The 25,558-nt window shown below is 46.2% G+C and overlaps 1 protein-coding gene across 7 annotated transcripts in view; it reads left to right on the forward strand.

Moving 5' to 3' along the window:
• The window catches only part of LUZP1 (leucine zipper protein 1), a 79,494-nt gene that overhangs the window by 812 nt on the left and 53,124 nt on the right, over positions 1–25,558 (forward strand). Inside the window, exon 1 of one of the 7 annotated variants that reach the window (XM_054802407.1) lies at positions 7,018–7,136. The exons of the other annotated variants lie outside the window; for them this stretch is intronic. The gene's annotated coding sequence lies outside the window, so the exon portion shown is untranslated. Of the gene's footprint in view, positions 1–7,017; positions 7,137–25,558 lie in introns of those variants that run through there. 7 annotated transcript variants of the gene reach the window in all.

Below are 25,558 nucleotides of genomic sequence, written 5' to 3' on the forward strand. Positions count from 1 at the left end.
TCTTTCCCCAGCCCACCACACATTTATCATATAATTAATAATGTTCTCCCTTTTATACGTGAACTTTTCCAATGCTCTGCCGTTGTTAATCACTTTAGCCTTCTTTGCTCCCCTGTCGTGAGGTAATTCATTGATGGAGTGTCCCAAAACCTTTCTTGTTGTCTTCATAAAATTTCTTAAAAGTGCCGCATTGACTTTGCCAGGTGTCCCACGTGCTGGTATGCGAAGCAAGTGGAATAGCAGACTTTCAGTGGTTGTCCTTGGTGACCGTGCTTTCATTGCAAATCTGCTTTTTTTTTTTTCCTTCTAATGCTACATCTGAAGCCGTTAAACCAATTAAATGAGTTAAAGTAACCGTCCCAACTAATCAGCATATTCGAGTTAGGTGCAGGGGGATTAGATTTTAATTGGTACATAAATTCTGTTAAAATCTCCCACAAAAATCATGGGAAAGAGTGCTAGTCTATGCAGTGTGCGTTGGGGTTCTTTCTTATCAAGTCCCTAGCTGAGAGCCACCCAGACAGGCGAGTGCCTCTCCAAGCGTTACCACACAGTGGATGACAGTGAAAGAGGGAAGTATTTTTACGACCCTGGAGTGGTCTCAGGCATTCAGAGTTTAGGGAAAAAATGCAGTTACTTACCACATGCCTACAGTCTCTTGGCAGAGATACGCATCTCCTGGCCTGCTGGGTAGTGAGGAGGGACAGTGTTCCTCAGTGTTTCTGGTCTCTGTGTGAGTACAAAACCAGCAGCTATGCACTCTGGTCAGTTAATGCTGCCCGTGGCCAGCTGGTATATTTCAGCAGGGGCAGCGTGCTCCATGGATGTTTTGCATCCACGGCACTCACGGAAGCATAATTCCTCCATTGTGTTGGTTCCGTGGCGGTAAGGACGGTGGAAAGCAGTCAGCGCTGGCTGCCAGGCTGACCCCTCCGCCCCAGGGCTCCGCGAGGTCCAAGGAAGTGATGCTCACGCAGGGGGCCTGGGGTGCAGGACCCCCTCCTGGGCTTGGGGCCCCCTCACTGGGATTGCGCCCTGGCAGCTGGGGCTAGTCGGGACAGCCAGCCTCCTGTACCAGGCCAGGCACTGCGGGGAGGAGGGGGATGTGGGGAGCTGATTGCTGTGTTTTGGACATGTGGCTTAAAGTTCCCGCGGGCAGGAGTGAATCTGGGGTAAGGGGGTGTAGGAGAATGGAGCAATTCAAGAGCAGGCAGGTCCCCTTGAACTAACCGCTATGCCTCGATTCTGGTCTGAACAGCTCTTCAGCCTCAGCTTCTCCATAATCCTAGACATGGTAAAGTTTCTTCACTACAGGGCAATCGGACTGATTTCTACTTTCTAGGAAGTCAAAATAAGTTGCGGCAATGTGGGCTCTTCGCTAGCCCTCTGGCTTTCTCTGTGCTCTGAAAATTTGGCCCAACTGAGAATAAGTTACTGAATTTATTTATTTAATGTGAGTTAGGAAGTGTAGACAAAACCAGCTCTTGTTAAAAAAAGAAAGTACTCTGTATTACCAGAAATGGTAATGTTTAAAAGCCCAATATGACTTACAATCTAGACCATGGTTGGTTTGTTGGGTTTTTTTGTTAAAATGGGTTGGTGAGTATATCTTTGAGCATGACCTTACCATAATATTGTACACAGGCACACTGAGGTTGTGTTCGTCCTCTGTGAAAACTTTCCTTCCCACCGAGGGCTGCAGTTGGTGAGGTGCCAGATGATATGTGCCTCCTTCCTCATGGAACATTTTTAGAAAGGCATGACTGAGCTAAATGACAAAATAGGACAATTTTGACACAATTGTTACACTGAAATGAAGCAAATAATCTTTTTAGGAGGCCATTTGGATTGGAAGATTCACATGAAGGTGATGATTAGTAGCGGCAATAGGTTTTGCAGTAACTAGTGCAATGCAGGTCATAAAACGTATTAGAAGGCAGAGTGCTAGCTGTGGTGGTTATGGCTTTGTCAGTTACATCTTTGCAAGTCTAAGGCCTGTTGTACAGTGTTTTTGCCTTGGGTCATGTTTGAATCTGCACATGTGAAGTAGAAAGCATTAGTGTTTTTAAAATACTTGGTGACAGCTGATGGGCAAGTGTTGCTTGCCAACCCTTCCTGCATCCCTGGTGCTAGTGGTCTGCTTCAATCTTCTATACTGTTATTCCTTCTGCTTTAGGCAGGCTGCATCTTTGGAGGGCTTTGAGTCCTTTAATTTGATCCCCTCTTCTCTCCATAGTCACCGAAGGTGGGATTCATCTCCCCGTCCAAGCTCAGCTGTTTGCCAGGCACCTTCCCCTGATGGTGATTGCGGCCATCCACTGCAGACACTGCGGACAGTCACATCTCTCTGGATTTGAGGGTTTAGAGATGGTGACAGAGTCAGTTTGGTGGAAAACCCACAAACCATTTGCCTTTAATTGTCCAGATTTAGGAGCCTTCATAACCACCCTGACTCTGAGAAGGCACTGCAGGCATGCCATTCCCGTAGAGTCGGTGGGGTTTGGGTTGATTCAGCAGCCTGAGAATCAGAGCACTTTTTGAGATTATCAAATATGAAGTGTGGCATTGGATGTCAGCCACCAAAATGTGGCAGTTCAGGCCTTAATCTTTTTGTATCTCTGGCTTTGTCTTTGTAGGTTTTGGCAGTGATGTTCCCCTGAGGAGGCCCTAATCTTGGCAGATAAGGGATTGTAAGGCATAGTTCAGCCCTGTGTTCTTTAACCCTCACCAGGGTGGAGTAAGATACGCAGGTGCAACAAGCAGCCTTACCTGAGCGCACCGGCAGCATGCGCAGGAGCATAAACACCATGCACAGGAAGTTTCTGTTTCCTTCTCTGTAAAACAGAGCTGAGACTATTTCAGTGCTTTCTTGCAGTGGTTGTGCAGCAAATTTAATGTTTGCATTCCTGAACATTTAAGATTCTCATAGAAACACAATCTGGAAAGGTGAATGCACTGCTACAGTAAAGAGCTGAAAGGAGAGAGGTTGTTTAGAAAGTATGAGTTTTAATGTTGTATTTAGCAGTCAGCCTGCTATGCAGCCTTTTGCCATGAGAGCTGGATAAGCTTTGCCAATTGTGGAACCTGTTAGGATCCACACCAATAAGCCCAGGAATGAAATAGATCATTTATTCACATAGCTGTGTATTTTGGCAGTGTTATTCCTATAAAGTATAAGGAAACCTCAGCTGATAAGTTTGTTTCTGTGTGATAGCGGGCAGATGAGAGCTGCTGCTTCCTGCTGCAACTCTGTCAACTTGGAGGAAAGACAAGGATTTTCACATCCTCTCGAGTCACGGTTTTGGGAAGTGCTAGGTCAGTGCAGGCGAGCACTGTGGCTGGAGGAGGTGGCTTTGCCTTTCCCCTTTTCCTGGCCGCTTTTTCCTCCCAGTGCCCTTTTCAGCCCTACCCCAGCTGACAAAATTCAGTGCAGCCATGTGGAGGGAGCTGATCTGAGTGAAAATTTACCATCAGACTCCACCCTAGGCTCCCTTTAACCCTGCCTAATTCCCAGGCTGGCTGCAGGTTTGCTTTTGTCTGGCCAGGAGAGGGGAGCACTGGGCTAGAAGGTATCAGGTGCAGTGCAGGGCCACCTAAAAATGACTGTAAAACTGCAGTCTGAGAATCTGGTCCAAAGTCTTTGAGGCCATATGTGCAGTGATAGCATCCCCTGAGCATATTAAGCATCGCTGCCTGTGTTTATATCTCTGCCACCACCTTGCTTTCGTGGTGACTTTGGACGTGCTGCTTTTGCAAAGTTCCTGCTCGCACAAAGTGCTGTCCAGGTTTGGGCAGCAGAAGTACAGAAGCCACATATAGAAGAATTCAGTGGAAAAATTCCTGTATTTATGAAGTCCCAACAATTTTGGCCCTATGTATAGCCATATCATCCAGGGTCTGATCAGCTGTATTGAAGTTGGGCAAGCAAAATGCACTGGTCTTCCAGCAAAATGCGCTGGTCTTCTGCACGTAAATACTTTGCATGAGCTGGAAAGTTCTGTATTGCTGCTCCTTGGACCACCGCAGTGTAACACCAATCGTCCTGAGCTGCCTCATCCCCTGCACTGCCCTGGCCCTTTGGGCACTGGTTGTCCACAATGCAGCCATGCTTGGTGCCAGCCCTCGTCCTCCCTTGGCAGCAGGCGTGGGCAGGCCGGTCCAGCTCTGTGGGTGGATCCTGATTATCACAGGTGGGCTTCTGGGTGCTCCAGAATGAAGCGGGACAGACTTGTGCTGCCAACTGCTGGTGCTTCCTCACCACCCCCTCGCCATCTGCCCTGGTTCAGGAGGATTGTGTGGTGGTTTTGCCCATTCCAGTCATGAAGGGGAAAGCGTAGGCTTTAATGATTTTAATCAGTACTGTGTGGACTAGCCCCTGCACGTAAACATTTATAGTTCTGAATTTACTTAGCTAATTGGTTTTTAAGTCATAGATTAAGTCATAGTTTGACCTGCTGTACAGCCCAGGCCAGAGTATCAAACCTCACTTAGTATTGAATTAACTCATTAACTTAGCCATTTTTGAGGTTTGCGATTTCAAACTGCAAACTTGATGGTTGAGAGAGCGTTGGTGAACATAAGTAAGATTTTTTTGCCATGAAAACCCATGTTCCTTGGTTGGATTTGTGATTGTTTGGCTTAGAAGTAGCAGGATGGATTTCATTTGGACACCCTGCAAACAGCATTGTGGCCAAGACCAGATAGGCATACTTGAGTGCGCACTGCATGCCTCTGAAAAAGCAGAGCAGCAGGAAGATATGAGAACTGAGGCTTTCTTAGCCCTAGTAGGAATTGGCATTGGTGGTTAATATTACAAAACCCCTGAAGCTTGGGGCTCATGTGTCAGGCTGCACGGTAGGAGAGAAGAGCATCTGCTTCTGTAGGCAGGTTATGTGACCTGCATCACAACATAGCAGTCCTGCCGGGCAGCTGAGGAATGTGCTTTGCGGTGGCACACCACCTTTGCTGCAGGACACCACCTGGGTAATCCCATCAACCACTCACATCTACTCCAAGGGTGCAGGAGTGGGCAACAGCAACCATGCTGCATTGGAAGTGCAAGTGCCATGGTAGGAAAAGGTGGAGTAGGGGTGAAAGAGTGAGCACATTGTTGTGTGATGTGGTCAGACCTGTGCCCATCCTTCTTGTATATGTGTTACAGTGTTCTAATTGACCTCAAAAGTGGTAGCTTCATCCTAAGCTGAAAATGTGCCTTTCTATGTGACTGATTACCATGAACATAAGCTCAAGCAACTCTTTAATTAGCTCAAGCATGTTTCTCTTTACCTTGAATGCTTATTTTTCATGTTTTCCTCTGTTGTCACATGCAATCCAGATGCTTGCAGAAAGGTAAAACAGCTCAAGGCTGTGCGGTGTGGGCTCTTGGCAGCGCAGCTCTCTGCGTCCTGGTGTCGTCAGCTCTGCCACACTGTGCTGCATGCAGCACAGCATCATACAGCTGGGAATGACAGCTTTTGCTGCAGTGCTGCACCCTTGTTACGTGTTGCAGCAGAATCTGTCAGACTTTGTTTTCACGTTCATTCTCAAAATTGCTTTTATATGCATTATCTGGATTTGAAGCTACAGCACTGGCTTGTGGCTTCCTCATTGGGTTGGTCTGAAAATCGCAGGATATGTTTCCAAAGCTGAAAGGAGGCTGCAGAGTCTTCAAGCTTGTGCTGATCATCTGATTCCACTGCAGCAATTTCAGCTGCTTGTGCCTTTGAGGTACCTGTGCCTCACGTGGGAGTGCAGTGGGTTACCTTAAAGGGAAAATCTGATGAAACTGCTTCACGAACTTGTTGTTACATGTGATATCTTAGTGGAATTTACCAGAATAGAAAGGAGATTCCTGACCTAGGATCTGGAACAGAGCTGAAAAAACATTAATTCTTCAGGTAGTGTGAATCATTTGGAAATATGTCTGTTTTTACTGGAGAACAATAATTTCTGTGTGATAATAAATAACTGTTAGTACTGCATTGTGGTGAGAATTTGAACTTTGAGCAGTCGAGAAATCCTAACTAAGCTTCTCACTCCATTGTTTGTATACCATTCTGTATAGCTACTGTTTGGGATTGGTTTTAGTGTTGTTGAGTGTGATTAATGTCTTAGCATAACGGTATCCTGTGTAACGTGGGTGTTGATATTTCTATGTGAGATTTGCCTGTACTATATTATAAACTGCCTGCGTATGCCCTTAAATTCTCTGGGTGTTGCCTGCAGGTAGCTTTTTGCATTGGGCAGAGCATAGCAACAAGAAGCACAGTTTGGAATAGGACACTTCTTTTTGTCTGAAATGAACTGTCATAGAGGTACCATGAAGGGGAGAGCAAGTATCATCAGTGTACTGGGAAAACTGTGAAACTCTGTATTTGAAGGTGAATGCGGGAGCAATGCTATAACCTGCTGTGGAGGTGGGGAGATCTGTTTTCCTGTGGTGACTGGAAGATGGGGGGGCTCTTTGGGTGCTTAGTCTCTGCAGAGCATAGACAGCAAACGGGCTCCTGATAGCTGAGTGTTAAATAGCTACGGATGTGAGGCTGGCTTTAGGCACAGGGAGAGTAAAACAGCAACTGCTGAGTGCAGTAAAACAGTTGTGCCCTGTTGACTGCCTTGATTGCCGTGTGGCACCTTGATTACCCTGCGGCACTTTTGGTTGCCATGCAAAACTCCTTGAGCCAGGGTCGCCTTCCCTGCATCTCCCCCAAGCAGCAGTAGTGGCAAGCCCTAAGCCCTGTTCTGTAGCTTTCTTTCCCTGACTGTTTTACAACAACAGAATGTGCTCCCAAGCTTCTACCCACAGATCATCTCCATTCACTTTTTCCTCTGCTGCCTACATCTTGAGCTGATTTGCAGACCAGGGTCTTTTTTTCTTCCCCCTCCTATTTTTTTTTCTTCCTTTCTTCTTTTTTTTAGAGATCTCTGCCCTGTGTGCCTCCAGTGACTCCTGCGACTGCGGGAGCATGTGGCTGGGAGTGCTCAGCATAGTCCTTGCCTCAGAACCCAGCTGTGCTGTGTGTGAGCTGGTGGGGCACACAGAGCACCTCTCTTCTGCAAAAGCAGGTCTGGTGGCAAAAAGCTGGACAAGGTCAGCAATACATTGGTGGTGTGGCAATGACTGCATGTGGAGATGTGTAAGTAACAGCACAGCGGGCAGGTCAAGGAAGAAGGTTGTTCTCTCCTCTGCTTAGTATTGATGAGGTGGTTGGTATCTGAAGTGTTGTGACAGTTGGGTGGATCTTTCACTAGACCAGGGTGCCCAAAGCCCCATCCAACCTGACCTTGAACACTTCCAGGGGTGGGACGGGACATCCACAGCTTCTCTGGGCAACCTGTGCCAGTGCCTCAACACCCTTATTGTAAAAATATGTTCCTTATGCCCAATTTAAACCTTCCCTCTTTCAGTTTGAAACCATTGCCCCTTGTCCTGTCACTACAGGCCATGGCAAAAAATCTCTGTCTGTCTTATAAATCCCCTTTATATATTGAAAGGCCACAATAAGGTCTCCCCAGAGCCTTCTCTTCTCTAGACTTAACAACCCAACTCTCTCAGCCTTTCTTCACAGGAGAGGTGTTCCAGCCCTCGGATCATTCTTGTGGTATCCTGTGGACCCGCTTTAGTCTTCTGGGGACCCCAAAGCTGGATGCAGTACCCCAGGTGGGGTCTTGCGAGAGCAAAGTAGAGGGGGAGACTCCTCTCCATCGACCTGCTGGTCAGGTTGCTTTTGATGCAGCCCAGGGTACGGTTGGCTTTCTGGTCTGCAAGCATATATTACTGTCTTGTGTCCAATTTTTCATCCACTAGTACTCCCAAGTCCTTCTCCACAGGGCTGCTCTCAATCCTTTCATCCCCCTGTCTGTACTGATACTGAGGATTGCCCCAACCAAGGTGCAGGAAGTTGTAACATGGTAAATTCTGACTGGACATAAAGGAAAATAATTTTCACCGCAAGATTGGTCTGACATGGGAACAAGGCCCCAGGTGTTGTGGCATCTCCAGACTTGGAGATTTTCACAACTTGATGCGGTCCTGAGCAACCTGCTCCAGCTTTTGACACTAACCCTGCTTGAAGCAGGAGCTGGACTAGATTCTATGACACTTGGGGTTAACTGGCAACCAAGATGCAACAGAAATTGTGGATTTCCCACTTCTTCCCTCCTCTGTAGAAGGGAATGGCCTGATGGGGAAGCAGTGTGTTCCCGTCTTGGCACAGCCAAGCCAATCCTTCCTTCCTGTGAAACATCCTTCCTTCCTTCAGTCCAGGGAGTACAAGGGGAAAAAGGACACATAAATAACACAAGGGAGCAAGGTTAGCCAGCTATGCCCTGGCAAAGTGCTGGAAGGAGACCCTCTGCAGCCATTTGTGGTTTATGCTCCCTTTTTCACTCTCTACTTCTTAAATGTGCTGTAAGAAAAGCATATGCCCTCTTGGCTCTGATCTTCCTTTAGGATGGGATTCAGATAAATTAATGCTTGGCATTAAGCCTGCAGATTTCCTCTTTAGCATCTTGTGTAATCCTTGCAGGAATATGTGTGCTTCAAGAGTAACAGAATTTGTCTTCTGTCCTGAGGACCTGTTGTCCATTGTCCATGAGATACCAGTGGACTTAAAAGCAAATGCAGGCTGCCCAGTACAACTGCCTCTTTCTTGTTAATATAGGATATTTCAAGATTGTTGGTTTTCTAGCAGCATGAAACTGAGAATTTGGAACAAAGTTTTCCCATGATAGTCATGAGTCGATTGGCATCTTTAACCCTTTCATGCCCTATGGACAGGAGGCTGGTAGAAGCTGGATGAACTTTGAAGTTGGTGATGTATTCAGCCCTCTCAGTAGGAGAAATACTGCTCAGCACCTTCCTGCTGGAAATCCTGTCCCACATGTCCGATCCCAGACAGCTTCTTAGCTGTGTGCTGAAGGAGGCAGCTGGATTGTGAGGATGATCTCTCTGGGAAGTTACAGCTATTCTTCTGCTGTGTCAGTGCCCACTCTAGGCAAAGGAGTCACTTTATGCAAGCGAATGGGGAATAACTCCAGCCTTTTCCTGGGAAGAGGGAGCAGAGGCCAGGTATCCCTCTGCTGTCTCTTTCTGCATTAAGGAGAATCCCAATGGTGGCTGCTGAATCCCCCAGCCAGTCAGCAGACCTTGGACCTCTAACATGTGGAGAGCATCGAGTCTTCCCTCACAGCTCTTAGCCCAGAGCAGGGTCTATAGTGTAGCGCACATGGCTGATCTCTGCCTGCCAGTGCAGTGAGACACGCTCGCCTTTTTGGGCCATTTGCCCAGTTTCTGGTGCAATGCTGTATGTCCTGTGTGTGAAATGCCCGTTGTCCTTTTGAGACGCTCAGCCTATAGGTGAAAATATTCTGTCCATAAATTCATCAAGGGTTTTGAGTGGGCCGTTTTCAATGGCACGACTGCATGGTGTCATAACACTATCCTGGCAGCTTGTCTCAGAGCCTCCACGTCATCTGTGGAGCATTAAATTTGAGGTTAATGTGTTTAAGTCCCCACAGCTACAGGAGTGCTTTCACAAAGGCAGCGTATTCCTTAAAAGACCCAGGCTGTGATCTGTTTGTAAAAGTTGTTTTATTTACTTTTTTGTTACCTGAGGGTATTTTCAGCAATAAATTGAACACAAAAGACTCCTGTTAAGTCTTTCAATCCTTCCAGCTGTCTTCATTAAATAAATCACGTTTAAGACAGTGACATAAGCTCCTGAATACCTCTGTTCATTTGACTTTGCACTTGCAAGTGAACAAAAAAGATACATGCTGAAGCTGCTGGGTGGGAGCTTGCGGGGAAAAAAATTGTGCGTCATTATAAGGGAGTCCAAGATCACAATTAATATTTGTGGTACACCCAGGGGACAGAGTTCCCCAGAGTTTGTGTCGGGAGGCCGTGAAGGATTTGGAAATTACTTGCAGTGCATTAGTTAGCCAGCCAGCCTTCGTTTACCTGCATGAGTTGTTGTGAAATGCTGTACCTGAGGTCCACCTAGTTCAAATGACTTCGGGGAGATAGCACAAAGGCGTTGGCTGCCTTTGCTGCCTGTGAGTCAGTGTGTGTGGTGGGTGGGGTATCCGCCGCTCCTGTGACGCTAACGGCAGGGCTTCCTGCTGGTGCATCATGCCTCTTCTTGCCTGCCTGCTGTCCTGCCAGCCTGTAGCCCGTGAGGGGCTTGCTCGGCTCAGCTGGCTGCAATGTAGCCTCGGTTTAGTAACAGCACCCAATATCTTGCTTTAGAGCAGAGTGTGCGTTTCATGGATTGCAAAAGGAGCAGATAGGAGACAGTTTCCTCCTTGGCTCGAAAGGTTCGCTTCGAGCCCGCAACAATGCTGCTAGCGCAGGGGAGTCCTGCAGGCAGGCTGCACGATGTAACCCAAGCCTGCCAGCCTTCATTCCAGAGGCATTTCAAATGACTGACCAATTCCTCCTGTGCTCTTTGTGCCAGCAGCATTAATCCTTGCTGTTCCCCAGCCAACTGAGCTGAGGGATGCTGCTAGTCTCTTCCTTCTCTAACAAATGTTGGTCCAAAAGCTGCAGAGTTGCACAGTGTTTCTGGTGCCACTGGGCTCCAGCACGTGTGTGAGCTGCTGCAGTCCTGCCACTGCCAGCATGCATGACACTGCAGGCTTCCAGAAAGACACAGCCCTGCCACTAGAAGTTTACAGGTCAAGTCTAAACCCTGGTTTGCTCTGGGAGCAACAGCAGTGGCACCTGTAACCTCATTCATCTTCCTTGGCTTCCTCAGTGGCCCCTCCACAAGTCTGAATTGCTACTAATTGCAGCCTTCGTTCAGCCCTATGTGTTTTGGCTGCAAGGGCAGGGCAGACTGCTGAGCATGCCTGCAGAAGCACTGCTGTCCATACATCCCAGTGTAGTGTCCCAAAATGGTGCCACCAATTTCATCTTCTGCATCTGCACTGAGCAGGGCAAGTGTTGAATTTGCATCGGGGAGGCTGTGTTGGATGTCAGCTAGGCCAAGACAAGCTTCTCGCAGATGAGCCAAGGGAAACAGCAGCGTACCCTGAAGAGTGTTCCCCCCAGCAAGAGCAACCTTCCAGAGACTTTGGATAAAACTACTGATTTTTGGGATTTTGATGATCATGTTTCTTTCTAGTGGCAGGGCTGTTCAGTGGGTAGATAGCAATGCTGATGGTTTATAAAGTGGATGTACAAGAGAGCAGTTAAAAGTAGCCTTATGCTTGAATATTTAATTTTATCAGAGTAATTTGTCCTAGATGCCTGTTGAGGGTTATTGAGTTAAAGGGCTATTAGTAAAGATTAATGAAAAATTATAATTTATACATTTATTTAAATCTGAATGATCATTTTCAATTTGGGTCACATTTTATTTCCTTGTGTTGCTGTGCCATCAGTCTGAGGGTCTTGTGTGGTGCCTGCTGGCCTGAGTTCCGCGCGCACAGAGTGGAAGGAAGTGCAGGGCAAGGTGTGCAGAAAGGACAGGATGCCTTTCCCAAAATGTAGCTAAAAGTTGGCCATTTGTCTAAGCCGTTCCCAAAAGATTTTCCTTACTAGTACTAAGGAGTGCTAGGGGACAGTCCTGAGCCATCAGTGCTGCTTTATGTTTGTACCGTTCTTGGCATGGTGTGGCCTGGACCTTCCCAGACATCTCCTGGGCATGGCTCAGGAGTTAGCAAGGACTGTCCCATTTGGAGGCAAAGCAGGTTTAATAGGACAGGGGGGCTTGTTCCATACTAGTTGGTGTTGGGGCAGAGGATGAGAGGATGGACCTAAGCAAGGTTCATGCACTGATACAGGTGTACCCTTAAGTGCTCTCTTTGGTCAGCAGGATGACAGTGCGGTCTCCGACAAGCCATTAACCCACTTGGCCTTAGGCAGCAAACTGGGATCAGGTGAACAATTATCTGACAGTGCTGCATACCTTCTTGGTTTTTTTATCTGTGGAGGGTGCCTGGACTCTTTTTATATTGAATGCACAGCTTTATAAGGCTAAATTTTGGGGATACGTGTACTGTCCAAGGAGATGGACCATTCAAGCAGAGAGCTAAGCCAGGCTCTTCCCTCAAACCATACAAAGGTAAGGCTTGGTAGGACCTTGAGGTCAGGCAGTTGGATTTCCCAGTGTAGAAGAGCTGGGACGGATGCCAGAGGGCTGCCCTACTCACCCTTAGTTTTCAGCAGCCAGTTCGCTACTAATGATGGTGTGGCACTGCAGCTGATGGTGCTGAAGTTGCACTCCCTGCTGCAGGTGGCTGAGCCTGCATACAGGTGGGCTATGAAAGGGACATGGGAGTGAGTCAGCGAGGAGCAGCACAGGCAGCTTGTGAGGAGAACTGTGCCTCTCAGCCCCGTGAGGCACTGCCGTTGCATCTTCAGTGCAGCATGGAGCTACCTGCTGCCTCTGGCCAATTCCTGGATAACATGGTGATGCCTTGGTGATCCCTTTGTGTGGCTGTATACTCCAGGGTGCAGCCTTGTAGCTGAGCCCTGAAGACAGTATTGCATCTCAGGTCCCAAAGTCCTCAGAAAACAGAAATATTACTTCACCTGCTGTGTGTACAGCTCTTCTCTTAATGTGTCCAGACTATGCCTTGCCTTTTTTACAAAAGTTGACCTTGTAGGAAGGTAGGAAGCCTGCTCTTACCTCTGTATTTGCTTTCTGCTGTGAGTCCACCCATTCTCTGTTTAGGTGGTTCACTTGCTTGTGGTGCAAGACTTGTTTTGGTTTGGGTTCTGAAGTGGTTTTCCTGTGTGTCAGGATTATTCTCTGTTCTGGGCTCACTGTTGCTCTCAGCTTGGTGGCACCTTTACATTGACTCAGTCTCCTTTCCACTCCATTACTCATGCTTCTAATGAGACTGCTCAACAGTCCCAACAGAGGGGTTGTGCTAGGAAAACATGAGAGGAAAGGTCACTGTTTGTCATGTTTCTTATATTCTTCCCCCAACAACCATTGCTGGTGATGTTCAGAGACAGATTTTGACTATGCAGACCTTTGACCTCCCATAGGAGTTCTTACCATTTCTCTTTTTTTACTATTGAAAAGGCTTCTTATTTTCACTCTGAATCAGGGGACAGTTTCAGAGGGTCCTGGGCTTTCTGGCTCACTGAGGTTTCATCTAGGCTTGTGTTTCCCTACTCTGCTTATGGGAATCCATGTGGGAGACAGCATCAGAAGCCTTAATAAAGTCAACATACCTTACATCTACTGCTGCTTCAGCTATTCAGCGTGACTCTTACCCATTTTAACAAGGGTTAAAGTAGTTACCAGCACAGCTATGAATTTGAATGTCCCAGTTCTTTCTCCATTTTCACAGACTTATGTTCTTCATACTTCAGCCTCTGCCTTCAGCTTGATTTTAGAGATGAGAACTTCCCTAACCTGGGATTCGTCTCCTTTATCAGAGTTTAGACTAGTTAGCAGGATTATATGTTGCTCTTGATGATGAACAGAGTCTTGTTCATTGAGGCTGGCACAAAACTACCTAATTAAAAAAAATGCAAATTAGGTTGTTAAATAATCTGTTGACAGCTCTGTCTTGGGTTGTGACATGAGACCAAACATTCCCTCTGTGAAATTATGTGTTGCTGCCTCCTTGTTGCAGGGCTTCCACCTCTAGGCAAGTGTGGAGTCAAAGCCCTTCTGAAACAGCAGACACTGAACAACATGGAAGTGAGGACAGAGCTTCCAGCCCCAGACCACATATTTGAGTTGTCTAGCTTTGCACAGTTGTCTTGGGATTTAAACCACCAAGGACATCTGTGTCACCTTGCGCGTCAGCTTCAGGATCAGAGGATTTACCACCAGATCTGGATGCTGGGTTTGCTTTGGCTTCACCTTGTAGCTCTGCCAGTCTCCAGGAGTGTGCTGAAGGCCGACACGTGGATGAGATGAACCCATTCTTTACCCTTACAGTTAAGCTGCGCTGTTGTGCAATGTGGGATCCAGGGTTTTTACATCTGGTCGAAGTCATAAAGCAAAGCATAGCTGATGCTTTGCCTGGCCTGCCGGAGGGGGCAGAGACCTTTCAATGAAGAACCACTATCCGTGGTTTCCATCTCTGCCATAATCCTTATTTCACCCAGCTCCTGATGCAAATCTAGCAGGACAGATCTTTTCCTTCTTTTGCGATTATAAGCTGGGCTTGATTTACCTACCCAAGGCCATTATGTTTGTCCTAGATTAGCCCACAAGTGTATCTAGCCCAGTATTTTTGCAGTGGCTGAGAACAGGGCCCTAGGGAAGAGAGTAGAAACAGGGAAAACCTGCGGCAAGTAGTTCCTGTGTGCTGTCCCAGCCTCCAGCCCCTTGTGGCACAGGTGCTTACAGAGCTGGATGTGGTTTCTGTGGATTTACTAACCCTCAAAAGACATCTATGGTGTTAATTTATCTGTTTGCTCCAAACCCATGGAAACTTTCAGCACCCACAGTGTCCTGTGGCAGAGTCCAGCAGCGTATCTGCATGTCATGAAGAGCAGCATCGCTCCTTGTTTGTTGTGACTGCAGAGACAGTGAACGTTTGATCATATCCCTCTTCTCCAAACTATTCATAATTTTATAGATCTGTCATATTCCTTGTGAGGCATTTCATTTTCAAGATTAAATAGTTCTCATTTGTCAGTGATTTCCTCTGCAGAAATCATACTTTTGGCCATCTTTGTTGCATATCTTTTCTAGCTGGCAGCAGAGGCTGAGACAGAACCAGAGTTGCAAACAGCTTTGGAGATGCTGGCACACCATGGGTTTGATACAGTGGCAAATTAATGTTTTCTTTTTTTTTCTTTTGTGCTGCAGTTTTTTCCTAGTAACTCATAGTATTAGACTTGATTTTTTTACCGCTGTGGAACAATGAGCTGGTATTTTCCTGAATGCTTGCAGGAAGCTGAAAGTTTGTTATTTTACATGTAAAGTTAGGATGGTTTTTTTCTATGTCTGTAACTTAATGCTGATCTACACTGAATGTCACCTGTCATTTCCCCGATCAGACTTGGAAGGTCCTTCCGTAGATCTTCAGGGTTAGCCTTTGTCTCTATGACCCTGAGCTCAGAGCATCTTCAGCTGCTTTTACTAACTTGGTGATGGAATGCATTGATGTAGGGTGGCAATGAGGGCAGGTCCTGCATTGCTGGTGTCACGTGGGGGCACTAGCTTCTCCAGGAAGGTGCAAGTTCGAAGTTGAAGTGCAGATCCACAAAGCTTTCTGAAGGGAAACCCATTTCTGCTGAAGTGCTTATGTAGACGGGAGCTAATAGGAGCTCTATCACTGTTTTCCGTAAGAAATGCTCCTGGCAGCTGTGGGCAGTCAGAAGTCTCACTGATGGAAAAGTGGTGTCTTCCTCCACATCTTCCTTCCTTGCTCCTGTGCTGCTCACTTTCACTCTTGTTCATACCTTGTACTCCTTTGTGCTGGGTCAAACATTTTTCTTTTCTATTTCTTACCTTAATGAGGTCAGTTTTAGCCCAGATAAGTCCTGCATGAATGCTTGGGGCAGGAGTCTGTGAGTGTGCATAGTAGGGGGGAATATGCAGCTGGGAGTGAGAAGATGACAGATCCAACTCAGCCAGCACGCACTGCTCCAGCAGCTGCAGTGTTAGGACAGTTGGGACATCCCTGAGCAAACAGCAACAGACCCAGTACTTGTTTAAATGACTGATGCAGAGCAAAGTGTAGGAATCCAAATTGCAGTGCAAGCAAGGAAACTTGTGTTTTCATCAGAGCACGGACCTCAGGAAAGACAACTTCTAAAAGTTGTGACACATGAGCAGCAGAAGAAAGAGGACCTGGGGGAATCCTTGAACAAATTCTATTAAAGGTTACCTCCTTGGGTAGACTAGCTCATAAAACCTGGAAAGTGCCAGCTTCCTTCTGGAGCGTTATATCATCTGAGGGCCAGAGCACCGTTGCTGTGGCAACAAATTTTTCAAATGCCTCCTTATTTCAGTGGGATGTCCAAAACAATTTTGAAAATAGGCCATGGGACTAGCTGTGCAACAGTGCATCAAAAGATCAGTCAAGGCTGCTGGGGAAGCCGAGTTGCAGTGGGTTGAGGTTCAGTGTGATGCCCTACAGCCTTTTTTGGGTGAATCAGACTTGCCATTGTGGCTTTCAGAGTTGCTCCCTGGCAGCAGCAGGCAGCCTGTGACCCTGTACTTCAGGATGATTAGCAAAGCTGCTGTTTTCTTCTGAAATACACTTCAAACTATGAGGCCCTGCTGGTCCTAGAAAAAAAAATTGGCGCATGCATTTGAAACCTAGGAGTGTGCACTGTCACGTTGAACCCTGGGGATAGCTGTGACTCTGTGTGTGGGGATGAGGGGTCCACCTCTTTTTTCTCTAATTTCACTGTTGAACAGCACACTGGGAGATGCGAGGTGGTTGTTTTCTGCTTAGTCTACCCACATGGCTTTGCCCTGCAGCCACATTGCTGTCTTGGCCTCCAGACACTGGTGCAGATGTGAAGTGTAGCTTCTTTTGGGCCCGTATGCTTCCTTTTTCCAAAACTCTACTCTGTCCCAGCTTTTGAGATCTGCTGGGAGTTTGCTGAATTGCATTTCTGTGCGAAGGCTGGGCAGGCACCCACACACAGGCTGGTTGCCTGCCTGGCCTTTCATTTCTGTCCAAGGCAGAAAACAGATGGTTCAGTAACTGCAGTAGTTCAGGGAAGTCAGTAGCTATGGCAACTCCCCAAGTTGTTCTTGTGGCGGGTGTAAGGGAGCTAAAGCTTTCGTTTTAGCACTTCCAAACTCCATTGATTGAGTTCTTACAGGAAGGAAGTTGCAAGACTAACAAGTTTTCTGTGCTGTTGGGTCCATGAGCTCATTTTTTTGGGAGGGCTTTTGGAGCAATCCCCATTTTCTGCAGGGTTTGTAAGGATCCGTGTGGAAACGTGAATGGCTGAGCGAGGCTTTTGGCCAGGAAAGCTCACAGCAATCAAAAGAGCATTCCTGCAAAGGAGCTGGCTTGGCTGTCCTTCCACCACTCTGCTAGGAGAGTGGAGTATACCCCATATCAGATGGGGTGCAGAGAAGCATACAATACAAATACAATTTTCATGCCAACAGGGATAGGTCAGTGCCCATGTGGCTCTCAGTTATAATGCTAGGAAGAATTAAAGCGAAGGTTAAAGCTGCCTACAACTAATGACCGAAATTATTCAGAGATGGTTATGAGTACTTGAAGCCAATCTTCTTCGATGTATCGTACCAGGGATGCTTTTCCCACCTCCGTAGATGTTGCTGGACAATAAATTTTGTGGGTTTATGCTTTTGGGTACATAGCCCATTTGTAGTGTGGCACGTGTCAGACATGCAGTGTTAGTCTGTCTGACCTGGATAGGTATTTGGGACAGGAACAATACGAGAGCCCGAGAAGATAAGACCTCTACTGGATGATGGCAAAGGTTTAGCTACCCCATATCCCATCTCCAGCAATGGCTAGAAATGGACTCCCAGGAAGGAGTCAGGGGAAGCGTGCAATGATGCAGGCCAGAGGCTTCTCCCAACCTCCAAGTTTTGGCTCAGAGACTTGCTGAGCTAGGAGTGGGTCCCTGTCCCTGTATGTATGACCTTGAGAGATTTTTCTTCCATGAATTTGTCTAGTTGCTGCTTTATGAACCCATGAGGAGGACTTTTAGCTTCCACAACATCCTGCAGCAAGGAGTTCCCCAGCGTAACACCGCGTATAAGCAGAAGCAGAGTGCTGAACAGAGTGAGCCCAACCAGAGACAAGCAGAAGGCAATGGGGTAGGAAGAGGGAGTGAAAACACCATCAGGAAGTGGAGCTGATATTACTGTCCCAGCCTTCAGCACAAGCATGACAGAGGAGGATTAAGGGAATAGAGCTGTGCTTGAAGGCTAACATTTGTGGTGGCCAGGTGAAGAGGTCAGAAGAGCAAGTGTAGGAGGCAAGCTTGTTAAAGTGACAAAGGGGAAGATAGGTCTGAGAAGAGCTTTTATTGTATGCTAAATATCTGCGGAAAATGGAAGTTTGAGAAGCAGAGAGAGGTAGGCTGAAGTGATGCGGGAGAGGAGAGAAGAAAAGGAACAGAGAAGGCACTGTAGGTCAGACCAGGGTGCCCATCTCCTCAGCATCCTAGCTGCACCAGTGGCCGCAAGTTGGGGAGGAGCATGAGAATAGCTAATATACAGTATGATTTTTTCCCCCCTGCCCACTTCCAGGGACTTCCTGAGCCATAGGACTTTGTGTTCTTTGCATTCAATAATCTTTGAAATTTTCTTCCACAAATTTTTCTAATAATTTTCTGGATCTGTATGAACTTTTGGCATCCATAATACCCTGCAAGTGGTGATTTCCATGGCTTTGCTGCTTGCTCTGAACCTCCCCACAGTCATTCCAGCTGATGCCCATCAGTTTCTGTTTTATGGATGGCAGCAAACATCAACTTCCTCTACTCCTCTCCTGATTTTTATGGCTCTGTTTTAGTACCTACTCCCTCCATCAGCTGTCTGTTTCAAGCTGGAGGGGCTGATCCTGGGCAGTCTCCTTACATGCTGCCTTTCTGAAATGGATGAGCCAGAAACCCACAAGACTTGAGACTGAGCAGCAGTTTTCCCTCCTGGTTTACATTCCTCCTCTAATACTCTGGTTTTTGTATTGCTATTAACATTGAACCAATGTCTTCATAAATACTGCAGTATCCCTGAGGAGTCCAAGGCCCCTTTCCTCAAAAGGGGCAATGCTGGAGAATTACAGATAAAACCAATGACAACTGGGTACAAAGTAGACAACAGTAATGGATAAAATGCTGGCCTTGTGGCAGGACAGTTGGGAAACTTCAGTTAGTCTGAGACTTCCCTAAAGTTTGGATCCCGTGGCTTTCAGCCAGCCTGTGGGTGGTTCAGCTCCAGACGGCACCTTGATGCTAGCACATTAGGGGCATGAAGAGAAGTGATGGTGACAGCCATGGTCCTGAAACGCTTGCAGTGCTGAGCTTGATGGAGGTGAGAGGGAGGGATGGAGGGGTGAAGGAGGTGGAAGACCTCTGTATTCAATAAATATTATAAACGCAGCTGCTTTCCCATGCCATCTGCAAGATGCTGCCAAGTTTGTGACTCGCTGGAAAGATGCCTGCATAGTGTTTGTGAAATCAAATGTGACAGTAAAATCTGTTTCTGAGGACAGTACAAGTAGCAGCATGGGACACTGAGAGAAGAAAAATATCTTCCCCAGCTTTGATTCCAGTGCAGGATGGGGCATTTTTCTTGAAACAGTGTGAAGAAGGCAGGAAGGTAATTCTTGAGGCCTATGATGTGATGAAGTCCACAGCTGTCCCACCAACTCTTCTGCTTGTCTACAATACTTAAAAATGTGTTGATGAATTTAAATATAAGGCAAATGTAGAGCTCATCAAAACAAATAACTTGTCTGCTGCACGTACAAGGTACTTTTTGATACCTGGCAGACAGGAGCAGCATGCTGAGGGGCTTTGATAGCATTGATCCATTTCTGATCAAGAGCTCCGGAGTACAGGTAACATTCTGTTTGCCATGAGGTTCCCAGGGCAAGGATGCCACCAGCTGCAGGGCTGTGTTTGGCATTTGTGCAGGTTAACACCATCATGTATTGCTGGAAGGAAGATGCTGCGCCTAATCATCGTATACTCAGACCTTTACTTGTGAGTCTTTCCAGTGTGAGACAAGCAGTGATTTAAAAGGGAGCCAGAGGAGAGCAGCAGCAGCTTTGTATAGAAAAGCAAAATCTCTGCTGTGGACGATAAAGCAACAGCGACTGTGTCTGCTCAAACCCCAGCGTTGCTCAAGTATCTGCTGTGAGCAACTGGGGGTGGCTTTATGCTCTGCTTCTTTCACATTGGCCCTGCCAGTTCCGTGTAGAGAAATTCCTTTTATAATGCCTGGAGCAGTGCAGCACTGAGGAGTTCAGTGGGTGGTGACTGGAGTGTTGGCGTAGGGTCAGTGTGACTCGGTGACGTGCCAGATCCTCTCCTGCATCTGCAGAGCCTGCTGCAGTCTCCCACACTTGCTGTAGATGCTATTTTGGTGTCTGTTTTAGTCTCCTTGAACGTTGTGGTCAATGTGGTTATTTTTGGCTGGTTTCTCATTATTTCATGTCTCTAGTCTAGCATTGTATTAGTCAATATTCAAACCACTTCCAGATTGTTTAGCTTGTTCTGACTTTGAGAATTACCTCTCCCACTAGATGCAGATGTTTCTGAGACAATTCATCCCCCAAAATCAGACATCCCTAAAAGTCACTTGGCATTTTGCCTTTATGTTCAGTGGCACCAGGGTGCCCCTTTCCCCACCCTGTGTAAGCAAACACATCATCTGCCTCTCTTCAGCTGCCCCAGGAGGTTGTTAGGCACCTGCAAGTGGCATGTGAGGTTGATGACAAATAGTGGACTCTGGTTCTTATTTAGTCTGAATATCTTGGTTTATACCCTTTCTTTTCTGGAGTATTTTTCTCCTGTTCCCATGACTATGTGTCATTGTGTGGAGTCAAGAACCAGGTGGTGGAGGGAACTCATAAAAGGCAAAATCAAATTAAGGAAAACTTTCCTTCCTTCTCTCTTTAACTGACTGAAGGCTCTGGCCACAGTGTCTTCATCTGCTGCAATTTGTGACACTCATGTCCTTTTTCTATATAAATGGAAGAGAAATTTTGCTTTACAAATGAACAATGACATGCTGGACTCCTCCCAGCCCGTTCCACCCTGGGGCAGGGAAGAAAAATCCCGCTGATGCTCTCTCCATGTTGAGCTGTGATACAAGCATGAATCGTCAGCAGCATTACCACATTTGAGCATGACATGTTCACACTTCCTTGCATACATATGCAACACCAGAAACCCTTTAATTAAAACTGCAGAGGTATATGCACACGGAGCAGAATCCAAAAAAACACACCTAACCTATACTTCAGGTGGAAGAGTGTGCATTAAACCCAGAGCATTGTCTAATCAACTCCCCCCTGACCTGCTTGGCCATCTGAGACTGCTAAGAGGAGCCCTCTTGCTACCCCAGATTTTTCTGATGTATGTCTCCAGAGCTGTCCTTATGCCTGAAGTGACTGTCAGCCTCCTAATGCAATTTGAATACATAGTCTGGAGACCCATGTTGCCTAAGGCTCCTTTTCCCCAGGTGTGTGCAAACACTCGCGGCATTGTGCTCAGTGCAAAAATACAGTTCCCACGGGTATTCTGAGTAATAATTTAGCAGAAAGTAGAATAGAGAGGATCTAAGCTCACCCCAGCGTGAGGGGAGGGAGTAGTACCAGGTGTATGCCCCATGGACAATAGCCTCAGTCTGCTCATCCCCTAAAACTAGACCAGCTGTCAGCTGAGGAGTGTAAAACTCTTAGCCTGTGTGGATTTGACACTGTGGAGGACCCCAAGGGCTCCAACTACAATGGGGCAAATTGCTATTCTTATCTCTGATTATAGCTGTGTTTGAATCCATTGATTTTCTGAGTGCTGCTCTCCAGGGTCTACTGGAAACCCCTACAGCTTCAAGAGCAAAAGAAGAAATTAATAAAAAATGGCTGGAGGACAAGGCATTAATAATTCTCATTCATCTTTAAGATTGGGTAAGGCTGAAACTTGACATATATGATGTGATGTTACCCTTTTGATGATGGCTACTGTGGAAGACCAGTAGTGCTATCACTGGGGGCCCGGGCTCCCTCAACCACAGTGAGGGATATTGTAATATCAGTATAAAAGCACAAGCAAAAAAGATAGAAAAACCAAAGATTAAGTGCAAAATGTGCGCATGAGAGATAGCAGAGTCTTCTAGCACTTGACTGACACGCGTGGCAGCTGGCAGCACTTTTATCTTGGTGTAGCAGAGAGCACAGTCGGAATGGGTGCCAGAAGTTATTCCCACGTGGGTGTGTTGGGGACATCCTCAGACCTACCAGTGGGTGCTTGTGGGACTCTTGCCAACAACCAAATCAGAGCAAGGAACATGACATGTAGAGTAAGATGCTTCTGTGCATCTGGAAAGAAACAGTGTCATGGTCCTAAGGACTTATGGCAGAGATTATCTGTGTAGGTCTCAAGTAGTAGTCATTAAATTGCTGTTTCTGAAATAAAAGATGGTTATCTCCCAATTCATAAAATTTTTCAGCTAGCATAAATGTTTCTAGCTACTGGTTTTTTTGCCTCCATGCACAGCTGTGAATTGACTGTGTGTGTTTTGTGCAGACAAGATAATATAGTCCCAGTGGAAGGTTGTATCCAATGATGCTACTAAAGAAATGTTTTCATAAAACTGTAGATAATGATGAGCAAAACTGAGTGTGCAGAAAAAGTTAAATTTAAGAATGTGAAGGGTAATTGAGAGTTAGGAAAATACTCTAGTAAAGGTCCTGAATACTGAATTCTTACAGCTGTTTAACAGGATGCTGTGTCAAAACCACGCAGAGTCAGAAGAGCCCTGAAAGGCAATCTATACTAAACAGGGAGAGGATGCAATTGATAATGATAAATATAAATAAAGTTAGGACATACACGCACTTGTTCAGGAAGACCAGAAAACAATGACAAATCCATGGGGAAAAGTAGAATCAAAATGAGTCATTTAAATAGTGAATCCTGGTAAGTTCACTGCAGTGTTTGTTAGTAAAGTTACTATGAATCGGTTAAATTGTGTGCCATGTTTCTCTTGTGAAACTGGGGTTTGGCTTAATGTGCTATAATAAAGAACCTTTTAGATCAGCCAAAATCTTTTCTCCCTGTAGGTATTTACCAGTCACACATTTTGCCTTAATATTTGCTTTGAATAACAGATAGTTTGAGATTCCCCAGGCTTCCTACATGTCTCATAGGAAGGGCATTTTTTTCAAGAACTCAATTCCAAACCACTGTTATTGTAGCTCTTGGCTTAATGCAGGATTGTCCCTGTTGTTCAGGTGAAATCAGTGATTTCTTACAAGTTTTAAAGGTTAAAAAAGTACTGATGACTACTTTTCTGATCCTTCCCAAAATTTTCCTCAGCTTTTCCCAAACTTTCAGCTTGTGTTTTTGATGCATGGCCCCTGGAGAGAGAGGGACATCATTACCAGGGGAATGCCATCCAGCTATCTGTGCCTAAGCCAATGTCTAGGTTCCCTTCATCATCAGTAGGCAGAGTATGATCCCTCAAAGGGTGATTCCTCTCCTCCTGTGGAAAGTCCTCTGTCTCCCTGGGAAGGTCAGATGAAGATACTCGAGCATCTTTTTCTCTTTGAATCCGGAAGACTCGAGAGCCATTTGTAGGTGTCTCTCTTGCTCTGTGTCACTACTTAAGCAAGGTGAGATGCATTAGACTTGGGTGTGTAAAAACACAGTCCAGTACTGCATACAAAATAATGTAATTTCTACTGTCATACTTCTAATTAGTATTTCCTGCTGATACGGCCAAGACCGTCTGTCTCTGAGCTGCAGCAGTACATCAGCTGCTTCTGTAGATAAGATTTGTGCTGTGACCATTTAAGCCTTTTCAGTGTTTCCAGGATACAGCCCTTCAGAGTCTTTTATCTCACTTAAACAGAGCCATCTGAGTTACTGATAAACTGAACTGTCCTTATTATATTTGCCACTGCCACAGTTTTTTTTGTTATTTGTGAAAATTATCATCCTCTTCCTGTTTTTTGCTAAAAATGTGAAATAGAGCTAGGATGAGAACTGCTCACTTTCCAAAAAGAGAGAGAGAAATCTGAAGTCCGTACATCCATGTCAGATTGTTCACTGCCTTTACAAGCTGAGCAAGTTATTGCCTTATCAGATTTATTTAACAAGTCCTGTTTAAACATCCCCCAACGATATTAATTAGCATTAATAATAATCCCAGTGTTTGAATCTTGCATCATTCCTTCTGATATTTTGACATCAGTGACAGACTGGAGAAGAACAGTCATGAACAGCCAGAGTAATTGAGGTTGGAAGTACCTCTGGAGGTCTCTGGTCCAAGCCCTCACTCAAAGCAGACCAGCTTAAAGCAGCCACTACCTCTAAGATAATATTTTATATTGGCTAATTCCCCTCAATCTTATAAATGTGCACTTTATTTGTAATATTAATTTGTTTAGGTTCCTTTTTCAAGCACTGGGGTTAGTTCTGGCTATGCCAAGAAGTTTAAGGGCCTTCTGCTAGAAGACTTCTTGTGATACTTTCTGTCAACATATTTGTTTGTAGAAGATGTTGCTTTACATCTCCTCCTTTTCCTTGTTAAGCTAATTAGATTGAGCCTTTTTCATCTCTTGCAGTAAATCATGTCAGCTGGGGAGGTATTGGGGAGTTCCAGGGTTGCCTGTGGTAGACCTCTGAGTACCTTCACAGATGGAGGTCCTGCTGCCTCTCTGGGACCCCGTGCTGGTGTTTGACCATTCTCATGATGAGGGGAAAAAAAATAATCTTATAACTACTTGAAAATTTTCTTCTCACAGCTTGTATCTTTTGCTTCTTTCACTGTGTGCCTCAGAGGAGAGCCTCACTTTGTCTTCTCTATACCCTCCCATTCGATAGCTGCAGGCACACAAAAGTTCTTGACCTTCTCATCTTCAGGCTGAGTAAACCCAGTTCCATCAGTTCCATTGCTCCAGCCCATGGCCATCTTGGTGGCCTCTGCTGGACTCAGCCCAGTACATCTGTGTCTTTCTTGTACTGGGCAGTCGCAAGCTAGATACTGCACTCTAGATGTGGCCTCACAAGAGCCAAACAGAGAGGATGGACCACCTCCCTCGATGTGCGGGCTGCACACTTGCTGACACAGCCCAGTCTATGCCAGAAGGACACGCTACTGATCTCTGTTCAAGTTTTCATCCTCCAGGACTTCCCAGACCCTTTTCCATGAAGCTGCTTTCTAGCCATCATCCCTAGCCTGTCCAGGTGCCACAGGAGCAGGGCTCGGACTTCTTTTTGCTGAGGCTGCTCTCCACCCCTTTCTCCAGCCTGTCATGGTCCCTCTGAAAGGCAGTCCTGCCCTCCAGCATATCAGCCATGATATATGATATCAGCCATATATCCCCCACCTCCCAGTCTGCTATCATCCATGAACTTGCTGAGAGTGTGCTCCATCCCATAATCTCTGTTAATAAAGATGTTAAACATCATCAGCCCCTGAGGGACACTATTAGTAATTCATTCATGCAATTAATTGCTGAGTTTAATTTTCTGCTTCATTCAAAGATTTGAGTGTTTCCTCCTAAACCAGGTTCTCCTCTGGGCCTCTGAGCAGCCTCTGACATCCACAGAGGAGATCAGTGACTCAGTCCCAAAATCCCTCTCCTACTCTTTGTGACCCATGAGCTGTGACAATGTAGCCAGAGGGTCTAAATCCTGACTCATGGCACACACCAAGCTCTTCAACCCAGCATTATCCTGTGCAGACACAAAGGCGTGTTATTAGCCATGGTCCAGACTCTGTAGGAATCAACTTTAGGAGCGTGGTTTGGTGGAGCAACAAGATGGGTGGCTCACCAGCAATACTGGGTTCCTTTCTGGGGATCTGTGCCCATAAACCCCTTTCTTCCTCGCAGAGACTGCATTGGACCACCCCAGGTCACCTGCTGGGCCGATTGCCCTGAAGACAACAGGCTTCTGCAGACA

The sequence above is a fragment of the Grus americana genome, chromosome 23 (assembly GCF_028858705.1).
Source record: "Grus americana isolate bGruAme1 chromosome 23, bGruAme1.mat, whole genome shotgun sequence".
Classification (NCBI taxonomy): Eukaryota; Metazoa; Chordata; class Aves; order Gruiformes; family Gruidae; genus Grus; species Grus americana.